This window comes from Rhinolophus sinicus, chromosome X (genome assembly GCF_036562045.2).
Source record: "Rhinolophus sinicus isolate RSC01 chromosome X, ASM3656204v1, whole genome shotgun sequence".
In the NCBI taxonomy this organism is placed as follows: domain Eukaryota; kingdom Metazoa; phylum Chordata; class Mammalia; order Chiroptera; family Rhinolophidae; genus Rhinolophus; species Rhinolophus sinicus.
The window spans coordinates 102,190,345-102,204,849 of record NC_133768.1 but is presented as its reverse complement, the minus strand read 5'-3'; the positions used below and the strand labels follow the sequence as shown (position 1 = coordinate 102,204,849).

The following is a 14,505-nucleotide window of genomic DNA, read 5'->3' as shown; positions in this document are numbered from 1 at the left end:
GACAAGGCAGTTTGTGTTCTGCACAACAGATGTGCTCGTCACAGCAGTTTCCATAATACAAAGAACTTAATGAAGTAAATGGAAAGAATTTAATGAGGTAAATAAGTTATGTATTAAAATTATAATAGAGGTGCAAAGTTACTGACATGGGAAGATATTTACGATTTATTAAGTGGAAAAACTAGGCTAAATGGCAGTATACCATTTTGCAAAATAAAACAAACATAACCTGTGAAACAGTATGGAAGAATATACACCAAAAATTTTACAGCATTATCTCTGAATATTGAGTTTATTTGAGATTTTCATTTTTTCACTTTGCCTTTACGTATATTTTGAAGTGTTTTCAACAGTAAAACTTGATTACATGTGTAGTAGAAAGATGAATAATGAGTTTTTATGCACAGTCATTTAAATATTGTTCCTGAATATAAAATACTTTTATACTGTAAGAACTTTGGAAGAAAAAAAGAAAATAAAGATATAAATAAAACTCACACATTATCTTATCCACCTAGAGATAATTAATTCACAGTCATCAATGTGTTTATTTCTAGTCATTTTATATTTAAAATAATTGTAGTCACACTTTATACAATCCTGTATGCTGACTTTTCACTTAACATTACATAATATGAACAGACCATAAATATTTTGATGGAATAATATTCCATCACATGGAAATAGCACATTTACTTAATTATGCTCTTAAAGTTAGACCCTTAGGTTTTTTCAGTTTTTCACTATACCAGATAACCATGTGAGGAACACCTCTGTGCATGAATTATCCACATTTTAGATAATTTCCTTGAGTAGATTCATTGAAGTGAAAACACTAAGTCAGAGTACCATCATTTTTATATCCCTTGATATATATTGCCCAAACTGTCTTTACTATGTATTTTAAGGAAGCATGGAATAGTAGGGGGGAAAAAAAGAAGTCAAAATACATGATCCCATGCCATCTTTAGTACTTGCTGCTTAACCTCTGAGTAGGTAAAACTGATGTAAAAACATCCATCTTATCTAAGTCACAAGGTTACTGTGATAATCAAGTGAGAAAACAGATCCTTCAGTCACCATAAATATTACTTCGTCAGGAATGCTTCTGTTACCTTTCCAGACTCTCACAGCATCCTATACTTATTTTTTCTTCATGGACTTATAACAACTGATAAATAATTGTTCAATTATTTGAACACTGTCTGCCTCTCCCAGATGATTTTAAGTTCCATTAAAATATGGCTGTCATATAGTTGGTGCTCAGTAAATATTTGTTTAATGAATGGAAAAAATGAAGTGATACTTTATAAACTAAATTGCTAGACATTTGTAAGGTATTTAGATGAGGAGGAGGAGGAGGAGGAAAAGGAGGAGGATTAATTTGTATTAACATGTAGATGATTCTAAATCTTTAGGAATTCCTTGCCTGACCAAAATTTCATTATGTGGCTTTAACGCTTGTCATGCCAGCCAGAGGAACAGGTAGCAACGTTGCTGGAAGTACCTAATAGGAGCTGAGACTTAGAGAACCATGTAATTAGTTCTCTAGGTCCGCATGCTGGGAGCTAAGGAGTTGTAGTTACCATTAGTTAGATACAGGCAGTGGTCAGAAATCCAAGGTCAATGCTATTTGAAGTAGGTGGACCCTGGAGGTCAAAAACAAACTAATGGTAGGTGGTCTAGATAGTAAGGTGCAAATTGGAGAATGGTCAGAGATAGGGAATTAAAGTAGATAGGAGAGTTAAACTCCAAGCACCAGTACTCAAAGCACGGAACTATAAATATGATTCTAAAGCAAAGGGTACTTGAACTCAATGCTTCCATATATTATTTCTACCCAAACTGAAAATGGTATGGGAAGTGCTTATACCTAGTTCCATATACTGTGTTTCCCCGAAAATAAGACCTCACCGGAAAATAAGCCCTAGCATGATTTTCCAGGATGACATCCCCTGAACATACACCCTAATTAATGTGTCTTTTAGAGCAAAAATTAATATAAGACTCGGTTTTACTTTCGGGGAAATACGGTACATGAGCAAGAGAATGGTAGTAGCTAGTTGAGGAATGAGATCTGTGAATCTAAAGTAGGTTCTGATAGTAACAAGATAAAAGTGAGGCCATCTGTATATAAGATCTTATAATAGTCTACACATAAAATGGGAGCAATCAAGCTTGCGATCCTGTAATTCTCATCTGGACTTTTAACAGCATATACTAGAGCATAGTGGTTAGGATCATGGACTCTGGAAATAGGCTGGTTGGGTTCAAATCCCAACTCTATCATTAGTTGTATCCTTTGGACAAGTTACTTCACCTCTGTGTACTAGTTTCCTCATCTGCAAAACAGGGATGATAGTACCTACCTCAGTGGGTTCTTGTGAAGATTAAATGAGTTGATGTGCGTAAGGACCTTAGAACAGTGCCTGGATGTAGCAAATGCTATGTTATTATTATTATTATTATTATTATTATTATTATTGTCATATAAGACCAAACAAAAATTGATTTATAAAAATGGATAAATACACTGCATGTTAACTTTATCTAAAATAATAAGGTCTCTAAACAGGAATTTTTCTCATTAAAATAAGAATTTCACTTGCACCTGAACATAGTTGACTATATAAAAACTACAAGCATTAGTATGTAGCAAAATTTATCACAGCAATCCCATATGTGTTTATTCTATATATGCTATTTCATGAACACTGTAAGTTCTATAGAATAAATACACATTTCCTACTGTGTTGCCCAAAAAATAAGACCTAGCTGGACAATCAACTCTAATGCATCTTTTGGAGCAAAAGTTAATGTAAGACCCAGTCTTATTTTACTATAATATAAGACCGGGTCTTATTTTAATTTTTGCTCCAAAAGACACAGTAGAGCTGATTGTCCGGCTAGGTCTTATTTTTGGGGAAACAGGGTAATAGCAAAAATAAACCACTATTAGGCTGTAGTACAGTTGACCTATAAGATCTGGTCTATAAGAAGGGATGCCCTATTAAATTTTCCCAAGCTAAGTATACTAGAAGCAGGAATATTTGAGTTGGAAGACCAGTCTGTGGAAAGATCTGAACATGGGTAGGCTCAGACTTGGGAAAACTAATTTTGAGAAAGGCTGAACCTGGGTAAATGTTGGAAGACCTGGACAATGAAACATGTTAGAATACCTGAATGTCAGAAGACAGAAGACGTGGAGATTGAGCCCGCTGTTGGAAGACCGGGTAGTTGTTGGAAGACGTGGATTTTCTGGAAGGCGTGGATTTTCTGGAAGACGTGGCTTGGTTGGAAGACATGGATTTTCTGGAAGACAGTTTTGTTGGAAGACATGGGTAGGCTGGAAGACATGAATTTGATGGAAGACACAGTTTTGTTGGAAGACAAGGATTTGCTGGAAGACGTGGATTTTCTGGAAGCCATGGATTTGCTGGAAGACATGGCCTTTCTGGAAGACATGGATTTTCAGGAAGACCCGAATTATCCGGAAGACCTGGATTGTCTGGAAGATGTAGATTTGCTGGAAGACCTGGAGGTTACTGGAAGTCGTGGATCTCTAGGAAGACATATTTGTGGAAGACCAGGATTAAGTGGAAGACATGAGTTTTCTGGAAGATGTGGCTTGGTTGGAAAACATGGATTTTCTGGAAGACGTGGGTAGGCTGGAAGACATGAATTTTATGGAAGACACAGCTTCATTGGAAGACAAGGATTTGCTGGAAGACATGGATTTTCTGGAAGTCATGGATTTAATGGAAGATATGGATTTTCTGGAAGACGTGGATAATCTGGAAGACCTGGGGGTCATTGGAAGACATGTATTTCTTGGAAGACATGGCTTTTCTGGAAGACGTGGATTTTCAGGAAGACCCAAATTGTCCGGAAGACCTGGATTGTTTGGAAGATGTAGATTTTGTCTGGAAGACGTAGACTGACCGGAAGACTGGATTTGGTGGAAGACATGGATTGGCTGGAAGACCTGGATTTTTCCGGAAGATGTGGATTAATGGAAGATCTGGATTTGGTGGAAGACATAGATTTTCTGGAAGACATGGATTTTCTGGAAGACATATTTTTGTTGGAAGACGTGGGTAGTCTGGAAGACATGAATTTGATGGAAGACAAGGATTTGCGGGAAGACATGGATTTTCTGGAAGCCATGGGTATGATGGAAGATATGGATTTTCTGGAAGACCTGGAGGTCACTGGAAGACATGGATTTCCTGGAAGACATAGCTTTTCTGGAAGACGTGAATTTTCAGGAAGACCCGAATTGTCCGGAAGACCTGGATTGTCTGGAAGACGTAGATTTGCTGGAAGACCTGGAGATTACTGGAAGACATGGATCCCTCGGAAGACACATAATTTGTGGAAGACATGAATTTTCTGGAAGATTTGCTTTTGTTGGAAGACCTGGATAGAGTGGAAGACATAGGTTTTGTCTGGAAGACGTAGATTGACTGGAAGACTGGATTTGGTAGAAGACATGGATTTTTCTGGAAGATGTGGATTGATGGAAGACCTGGATTTTTCCGGCAGATGTGGATTGATGGAAGACCTGGATTTGTTGGAAGACGTGGATTTTTCTGGAAGATGTGGCTTTGTTGGAAGACGTGGGTAGGCTGGAAAACATGAATTTGATGGAAGACACAGCTTTGTTGGAAGACAAGGATTTGCTGGGAGACATGGATTCTGTGGAAGATGTGGATAATCTGGAAGACCTGGGGGTCATTGGAAGACATGTATTTCCTGGAAGACATGGCTTTTCTGGAAGACATGGATTTTCAGGAAGACCCGAATTGTCCGGAAGACCTGGATTGTCTGGAAGACGTAGGTTTGCTGGAAGACCTGGAGGTTACTGGAAGATGTGGATCTCTAGGAAGACATACTTGTGGAAGACTGAGATTAAGTGGAAGACGTGAATTTTCTGGAAGACATGGCTTTGTCGGAAGACCTGGATTTAGTGGAAGACATGGATTGGTTGGAAGACCTGGATTTTTCTGGAAGATGTGAATTGAATGGAAGATCTGAATTTGGTGGAAGATGCAGATTTTTTCTGGAAGATGTGGACTGAGTGGGAGACCTGGATTTCTTTCCGGAAGACGTGGATTGACTGGAAGACCTAGATTTTTCTGGAAGACGTGGATTAGCTGGAAGACCTTGAAATTGGTGGAAGACGTGGATTGTCTGGAAGACCTTGAAACCATTGGAAGATGCGGATTTTCGTGGAAGACATGGATTTTGTGGAAGTCCTATAATTGCTGGAAGACTGGATTTTCTGGAAGACGTGGATTGTCTGGAAGACGTGGATTTTCTGGAAGACTGGGATTAGCTGGAAGACGTTGATGTTGTTGGAAGACTTGGAATCACTTGGAAGACTTGGAATTGCTGGAAGACCTGGAGATGTTGGAAGATCTTGATACTGGCGCCGTTGGAAACCCTGGACATTGGAGACATTGGAAGCACAGGATGTTGGAGACATTGGAAGCCTTGGATTTTGAGGACATTAGTTATTCTGGACATTGGAGTCTTTGGAGGCCCTGAATGTTAGAATTAGTGGATATTGGAAGCCATGGATCCTGGAAGCCCTGAACACTAGAGACACTGCAAGTCCTGGACCTTGGAAGCCTTAAACATTAGAAGACATGAACTACAGAAGACCAAGACATTTAGAAGTACTAAAATCAGAAGCCCTGGATATTGGGAGACATCGGAAAACGTGGATATTGACATACTCATGTTAAAAGACACAGAGTTTGAACAATGTTACCTTTCAAAGATGTTGGCGCCCCTGGACAATTGGAGACCTAGACTTTAAGAGACCAGGATGTTCAGAGACCTAGTCATTCAGACATTGGGGATGTTGGAACACCTGAATGTTGGAAGCCAGGTATTGGAGATATTGAAAGACTTGGGCATGGGAGGAACTGGTAATAACAAGATATTATAAAATCAGGATTAAGAAGACACTAAAAGTTGTAGGAACTGAATTATATAAGTGCTAGGAGATATTGGACTTGGACAAAATGAAATACATGGACTCTAGGAGACTTGTTTATAGGAGACATCGGAGGATTGGGAACATAATAAAACTGGAAGTTGAACTCTGGACTCTGAAAGACAAGACCTAAAACTTAAAGGTTGATTGCTGGAGATATTAGAAGATCTAGAATTTTAATGACCCCAATATTGAGAAGATTAGAAGACATTGGCACTGGAGATGTTGCAGGCCAGAGACTGGAAGATATGGATGCTGTAACATTTAGGAGATCTGGCAATTGCAGATTTTTGAAGCTATGGAGCTCAGAAGACCTGATATTAAGAGACACTGAAGAATTGAAAAGCCTAATCTTAGAACTACTAGAAGGTCATGTTGAAAGATACTGGCAGTGTTGAAAGACTTTCATATTAGAATCTGATATTACATTTTAAAAATACCATAAGGCTATTGTAATAGACTTCATGACTATGGCACCTCTTTCACTAAAAAGCAAAACACAGAGAAAGGCCATTTTAGGAAGATGACAAAGAAACAGGGAAATTCAAGTAAAAGCAAGTAGTTTGAATGGGTTGGAACCTATCTTCATAGTCTCAATAAACTGGCCTTCTGGAATGAGGAATTATCAAAGAATAAGCAATATCAAGGCTGGGGGGGCTACTTGGCTTTAGATCAGGGGTCAGCAAACATTTTCTGTAAAGAATCTGATAAATATTTAAGGTTTTGCAGGCTGTATGGTTTCTGTTGTAATTATTCAATTCTGTCACTGTAGTGCAGCCATAGACAATAAAATGAGTGGGCATGGCTGGGTTGCAATAAGTTTATTTTGGAGGGGAAAATAACCAGTTGGGCCAGATTTGGCCCAAGGGCCTTAGTTTGCCAATGCCAGATCTAGATGCCAAATCTAGGGTATGGTAAACTTAAGTACATTCCAGGCTAGCATTTACACGCAAGAGAATGAACAGAATGATTTGAAGCCCAATGGTAAATAAATATACTGTGTATGTGATGATACTCAGATCAAGCTGGCTAGAACCTAAGAATGGAGTTTACATAGATCTCCACTTAATCATTTCAGGAGCCCAAACAAGGAGCAAAAATTAAGTAGGTAGCATTCAGGGCCCCAGAGAAGGGGGCTTAGGGTTCAGTGAGGATGACCTAATTTAGTAGGCTGGAAGCTTAAGAAGTAAGGGAGAAACTCACCCCTACAGACTGGGGTCATCCTGCTAGGACTAAGCTGCACTCTCCCAAAAAGAGAGAGAGAGACCCCAGCTCAGTGCAGACAAGAAGTCAGTGGCAAAGCCCTCACTCTAAGTACCATTTTCTTATCATTATAGCACTCATCATACCACTACCAATTAATCAAGAAGTAATACTAGGTGTTTACAATGATGGAGGAGAACAAGGAGACCACAGCTTGGTAGGCTCACTTCAGGCATTCTAGCTTCAGGTAATAAATCTAGTTTCTGATCTTACCCGCCAGAACTTAAGTGACAAGCTTAAGAGATCAGGGTTGACCTATAGGCTGAAGATCTTTAGTATTTAGACAGGGCTGAGGAAGACAGGGACTAGCACATATATTGTATGCAAGAGAACAATGGCAGACAAAACTGGTTAAGGTACACTGGGACAGGGCCATGATGTAAAGGCTAAGTAGTGGAATACAGAGACAACGGGCAGTCCCTGAAGACTTTTGGACAAGGAAGTAACAGAATCAGAATTGTGCACAAGGGAAGTTAAGTCAGGCAGCAAGGTGTTGAACACCAGGAACTACTAGATAGATATACTAGAACACAAAAGACTCCAAGTTAAAACACTGAAAGGGTTGGGATGTGAGTTATGAGGCCACTACAATCATCCAGGGTAAGAGGCAGTGAGGACTTGAGTTATGGCAGTGACAGTTCTGTTGCTCAGCAGACACAGCATTACAGTGACGATAAATATTCCACATTCTGAATACCATTATTTTAAACTTCTTGAATGCCATCACAGAATACGTGAAATACCAAAAAAAAGTTCAGAAGCTAGTTATGAGGAATTGTCCTCATCCAGTAAGATTACTTAGACATCCAATTTCTCTCAAAGGCAGCTGAGCTAATAACTTGTGGTTTAAGCAAACCAGGTCTTAACATAGCTTTATCTTTAGCTCCTATCAACACAGAGTGATTTAATTACGTTAAAGTGGAACCAGTTGGTGGATTATTTTCTACAGAATAGGAATACTCTAGATGTGAAAAAGTCATTACCTTTAATCAGTACATAAGTAAATATCATGCAATGATGACCACATTGTAAATAAAGCATATGGAATCACCACAGTTCAAGGAATAACATAGGGACAAAGGAATTGTTGTTTCAGGTGTCTTTCAGAAGCAAAGAAAAATATTAAAAATCAATTGTTATTCCTTGTCTCTTCTTAAAACCATCATGCATATTTTATTGCAAGGGAAATTAGATGAAATATCAAAATATTAAAATTTTGCAAACACAGGAATAAACTATCATATTCTAGTTCTATAATGCTTATTCATGTTATAATAATAATAATAATAATAACAACAATTTATTGAGTGCTTCCTATGTGCCAGGCACTGTACTAAGCATTTTACATAACCTTATAGCAGTCCTATAATGCAGGTATTTTTGACCCCATTTTACAGATTAGAAACCCAAGTCTGAAGTGGTTAGAAAATATGCTCACAGACAAAGCTGGCAATTGGAGTGACAGGACTGAAAACAGGTCTGATTCCGAAGCCTTAGGCCCCGTGCTGGCTTCTCATGCCCCAAGAGCCCAAGGGTTCTTCTGCCAGGACTAATCACCACTCACTCAGAAAGAGGGAGTCCCCAGCCCAGGGCAGAAAGGAAGCCAGTGGCAAAGTCCTCACTCTATGTGTCATGTTCTCATGATCACACTCACCATTACCAATTCATCAAGAGCCAACTCTAGCTGTTTGCAATGATGAGTTAATTACATCTTAGGCTTTATGTAACAACGCAAGAAAGATGAAGTGTAATGTCTCAAGTACACTAGATTCATATTTGATTTCTCAATATTTGTTATTCATGCAAATGAAATATACTATTTATCCTTTCCTCTATTTTCTCTTCGATTTTATGGTTCTCAAGAATATATACACTTTGTTCATAGCACATCATATTTATTTCTAAATTCTTAGATAAACAACCAGAATACACTGACATCAAAGGCCATTAAAAGGCAATAATACTATGTAAAATTCAGTGATCAATGTATTTCATAGCACAAACATGATTCACAGACTCTTTTAGGCTATCCACACTGTAGAAGCCCTTTATTAGTATTCAGGTGGTGGCAGCTATGTAATCCAATGTCTAGTTTAAAGAACCTTCTCTGCATTTTGAACTTAAAAGATCTTAAACAAAGAAAAGTTTCTTTTTAAATGTAATGCCAGTTTTCTAATATTTTCTACAAATTTCAGCAGCCTGAGCTCCATTTCTCTTCCACTCTTTTCTTTTTCCAGTGGTTAAATATGTCTGGAAAGGAAATTTCCATGCACTTCGTAATACTGAACACAAACATTTACCTGAGCCATTTGGTGACAGAAAGATTCTTTCCACTCAAACTGTACATAAAATGTACTAAAAGAAATTTTAGATTTTCAATTTGGGGACTATTCTTAACTTAAAAAAAGAAACACCTGTTTACATGGCAATGTTGTCTTTTTTTTTTTTTTTTTTTTTTTTTTTTGCACTTTTATATTCTCTAATCTGTCGTCTTGAATCAATGTCTGTCATTAACTTCTTTTTCTACCACTATACCACCTTTCACATCTTCCTTCCTATAAGTTCTGCTGACTTGTTAAACTCAACCATATTAAAATGCTCTATTACCCTCATGAATAATACATCTTAGATTATTTTAACTGGATACTGACTTAACCAAGAATTAAATTTATCTCAATGTTTTTATTTCAAATGACCTGGGCCCTAGACAAATATTTCCAAGTATCAAGCTAAAGTCTAGGCATTCCTATGACAACTAAAATCATGCAGTAGTCAGCTTTCCATTACATTATTTTATATTAACAGTTCCTGATTTATGTAGTTTCATTTAAAATTTTATTTTTCTAATTCTGGTCAAATTAAGAGGAAAAAATTGCCAATGCAGAAATCTCAATGAATGGTAAAATCAGGAAAGCACATTATTTAATGGCATATAGAACCACTGTTTAAACTGGTAAAACAATCATTGACTTAATGTTTACCTCTAGATATGATTAAGACTATGCCAAGTATCCATGGAAACTTGAAACAGGAACCATACAGAGTTCTGTTTTGGTTTATGGAAACAGTAGACACAAAATGTTAGTGTTTTCCTTAAAATATCTATGCATTATTTTCCCTAAACCTTGTAACTCAGAAGAAAAATAGCAATTATCACATAAAAAGAAACTCACAGGAGGTGCTATCTTTCCTTCCAAGAAGTCTGTGCTATGTTTGTTTCACTTTTTTTATGGCATCTATGCCTAACTCTCTTTTCTGAGAAGGACTAAAATGTGGTAACGCTTGAACAATAAGCACAATTTTTAAAAAAACAAGAACACAATACAATAATACTACTACTTACCTTGGTCTCTATGAAAGGGCTTGGGTACTCCCAAAATCAACCAATGAGGATGAAACACCTTTCTCTCAAGGTAACAATGTCAGAGATAGAAGGACTCTAGATATGGATCCTATTCTTTCATTTGACAGATAAGGTAGGAGGGGAATGATTTGAATAAGACCATCCATTTAGCTAGTGCAGAGTAGACACTTGAAATCAAGGTTTCCTAGCTCTTGAGCCCATCATTTGCATTATATGAATATTTTCTATTATAATTCTGTTTAGACGTAGAGCAGTGGTTTGCAATCATGGTTGTATAAAAAAATGACTTGAGGAGCTTTCGAAATACACAGATGCTGGCCCCATCCCTGATTCAGCGTGTCTAAGGGCGGGTCCCAGAAATCTGTATTTTTTGCAAAGGTCCCCATCATGATTTTGACGTGCAGTCAGTGTTGAGAATCAGTGGCTTAGAGCAAGAGTGTAAGATCCTCTGGCACTGTGGCAAGTCACTAGCTCCAAAGCACCCTATCATAGGTTTTCAACTTTCATGTGCCTCTTTTGAACTTGTTGAGGAATGTCTGTCATCTCAACTGTAACTACGCAAGTAAGCCCTTTTAACTTTTGTATTTTTTCCCCTTTTCTCTGATCACTTCAAACTCAGATATACGTAGCCTATAATTCAGACCTCTACGCTGGGGTGGGAGATTACTGGATTTCTACCACCTTTAGGGAAGAGAAAGTATCAATATCTTTTTCTGGAAGATATTCAACTGTTTCAATCACTGGGAAGACCACATATGGGAACAGAGAAAATCAACGGAAATGAACTCTAGCAGCATCTCCTCTTTGATCAGATATCAAAGTAAACTCAGGAATCCATTATAAATATACTGCCTTTCAGGACCTGATACAATTGCTGCAAAACAAATTAGTTTATATCCAACTGGTTAAAAGGAGAGGGTTTGGATCCTTTCAGTTGAGATAGCAAGTTAGGCCTAAACAGAATTCATGTAAATTTCAGGTCAAGGTACAAAATTGTAATGTCCAACCAAGTAGAGTAGCCCCCTCCTTACGTACTAGAATTGAGTTCCCAATACCCTCATCATCAGGGGAATTTGTGTTGGAGGAATTTATGAGCTTTGGGTGAAAACTGGGGTAGGGAAGGGAGTATTATGAAAGCTCAGACAATTGGTTTGTCACTGAAATAAAACACTAAGTAAAATGAATCTTTATGGCATTAAATATATATTAGCAATAGTGATTATTGGGCAATTCATTTCTATTTCTCTCTGATCTCAAGGTGAGGACAATCACGCATCAGTGAAAATGCTGGTCATCACGCTCGTGATAGGGAAAGAACGGAGATTAGATTTTGTCTGGAGATAAGTAAGCTGTCTTCTGCTTCACTTTCATCCTCTGACATGTGGATCACCACACCATCAGAGCTGATCAGAATTTGAATCCCAAGGTTCAACTCTCTGTGTGCAGCTTCTCTGCCTGCTGTTTATATTACTGTTTTAGAGGGTTGTGGGTAATCATTTAAGCCTTGCCTGAAAGTCAGTAACTATTCCACCAGAAACCTCTTCCCTCTGAATAATCACAGCATTTTGATTTGCAGAGTGGGTACTTCAACATTCTTTGAGCTCTGGATGTTAACCTATGCTGACCTCTTTTATCAACTTCTGAGGTGATCACATCTCTGAAATATTTCTCAACTATCTTCTGAGGATGACAACCTAACAGTTCAGCAACGTCACTTAATTCAATGTCTTCAAATTCTTCACTACCTAAACGTTTTGCAGACGTTACACTATTTTCAAGTTCTACCACTGGAAGGAAACTTTCAGAATCAGTTACAACCTCATTCCAAAGTGTCCACCAGGCTCCATTAAGGGTTGATTGTTTTATTTGTTCTCACTGATTCTTCTACTATCGTTAAGAGTGTGACAAATGGAGAAAATTTGCCAAGCTTCTCTCACAGTAAGTTCTGGTATCTCTCTCATAAGATCTGCAAGGTAGTCAAACATACGCCGAGGGCAGTACATCGTGAACATTTTTAGCACTCCCAGATGCATGAGTTGAAGGACTGGAGTTGTTACAGGTCAGGGGGAGGGATGGAGATAATTTTAACGCAAAGAGAAGCATTTACTATTGTACTTTTGTCAGTGTCCAGAATCAGCAACATTGAATTCAAGAGTTTTTTGGTTTAAATGTTGTTTAACCTCAGGAATACAATACTTCAAAAACCAGCCCAAAAAGCGTTTCTCAGTGATCCCAATGTTATGGTTTCCCATCATGTAGCCAGGAAAGCATTTCTCACATCCTCTTATAAGAGGACATAGATTTCGAAGTCTGTGAAGCAACATGGGTTTGATCAAAAGTCTACATTGGAACAAAGTAGAACTTTGAGCTTGTCTTTTCCAGGCTTGAAGCCTCTGGTCTTTTTCTCATCCTTTGCCATATGTGGCAGCAGGCATGTGCTTCCAGAATAGGACCATTTCATCAGCACTGAAGACCTGTTTAGGCAAATAGTCATTTTCCTCAATCATTTTCTTCAGGTATTCAGGATACTCTGCAGAAGCTTCATGACCTGCTTCCTCTGCCAGCCACTTCTTTTCATAGACCATAGTATTTCTTAACCCTATCTAACCACCCATTCTTCATGAAAAAATGTTAGAACTTTTCATCCAGATCGAAATTTAAGCTTGCATTTTTGTGATGCTCGCTGATGGATTATACATGCAGAAAGAGGCCTATTTGGCCTTTTCTATTTTAGTAGCCATGAGTGCAAATCTCTTTCCATTTTCTATATTTTGGGATTTCAAGTTATGTGTGATTTTCTCAATGATTCTGGTGTGCCCCTCGATACACTAGCCCTAATACCTTTCTGATTTTTCTTTACTGTACAAATTGTAAATTCATTAACACCAAAAAACACCCTACAAAGGTCTTTTTTTTTTCACCATTATCGAAACATTTCAAGAACTCTCATTTTGTTTGCAATAGACATCACCTTTCTTGCCCTCTTCACTTGTCTTGCATTTCTATCATCCACTTTCTTGTTTTTGTCTTTTATTGGTGGTTTTGTTCGTTTGTTTGTTTTGCTTGGGTGCCATTCTCACCCGAACTTAAGCAAATTTACAATTATTGAAAGTTTTATATCACTGAGTGGTACACAACACTAATATAATATATAAGAAGCAAATGACAACATTCACAAGACAAATAGAAAAAGCAAAGAGCTTTTGTACGACTACACATGTATGTGATTGACAGCTGCAGAGGGAGCAACAGGCAGAAGAACAAGGGCAGAAGCAAGCAACTCAAATGCTGGTCTTGTCACATGAGAGTCAGCAAGACAACATGATGGTGACTTGAACTTGCATATTGTTCCAAAACTCTCAAAGGTGCAGACTAGGTAAAGTCAAATTTTGTATGAGAATGACTTGCAGTTGTGAAGAGATCAGGGAACTCAGGAGTCAAGGTCAGGCTACCAGGCTGAGATGAGACGCACACATATCGCCATCTAGGAGAAAGCATATACAAAAACAGAAAATGAAGTCAGGAACAGAGGCAGTCTGCATAAGTATGCAGCTTATAAACTAGTGAGGAGAACAGAAATTTGGGGTAATAATATACACCAACTTGGCCTTACAAAAGCTGTACCGATTTCCATGCTCACTAGCAGTAGATGAGTCCTTTTCCCGCATGTTCCCCAACATGAAATATTATCAACCCTTGTCATTTGTGCCAAGCAGAAGGAATCTCATTTGTGTTTTAATTTTCATTTGTTTAACCATCCTTCCATATGATAAACCATTTCTATCACTTCATCTGTAAATCGTCTATTTATACAGAAGCTGCCAAAAAATGTATACACATTTTAAGAAAGAAAAACTATATGAAAATTGTAATA

At 37.9% G+C, this 14,505-nt stretch overlaps 1 protein-coding gene across 11 annotated transcripts in view; it reads right to left on the bottom strand.

The window, feature by feature from the left end:
• LOC109436883 (melanoma-associated antigen 8) overlaps positions 1-14,505 on the bottom strand; it is a 178,556-nt gene that overhangs the window by 121,519 nt on the left and 42,532 nt on the right. For 8 of the 11 annotated variants that reach the window (XR_012493484.1, XR_012493480.1, XR_012493483.1 and 5 more), the window contains one exon: positions 3,180-14,115. The gene's annotated coding sequence lies outside the window, so the exon portion shown is untranslated. The remainder of the gene's footprint in view (positions 1-3,179; positions 14,116-14,505) is intronic. The other 3 variants (XM_074324071.1, XM_074324073.1, XM_074324069.1) reach the window with 2 other exon arrangements.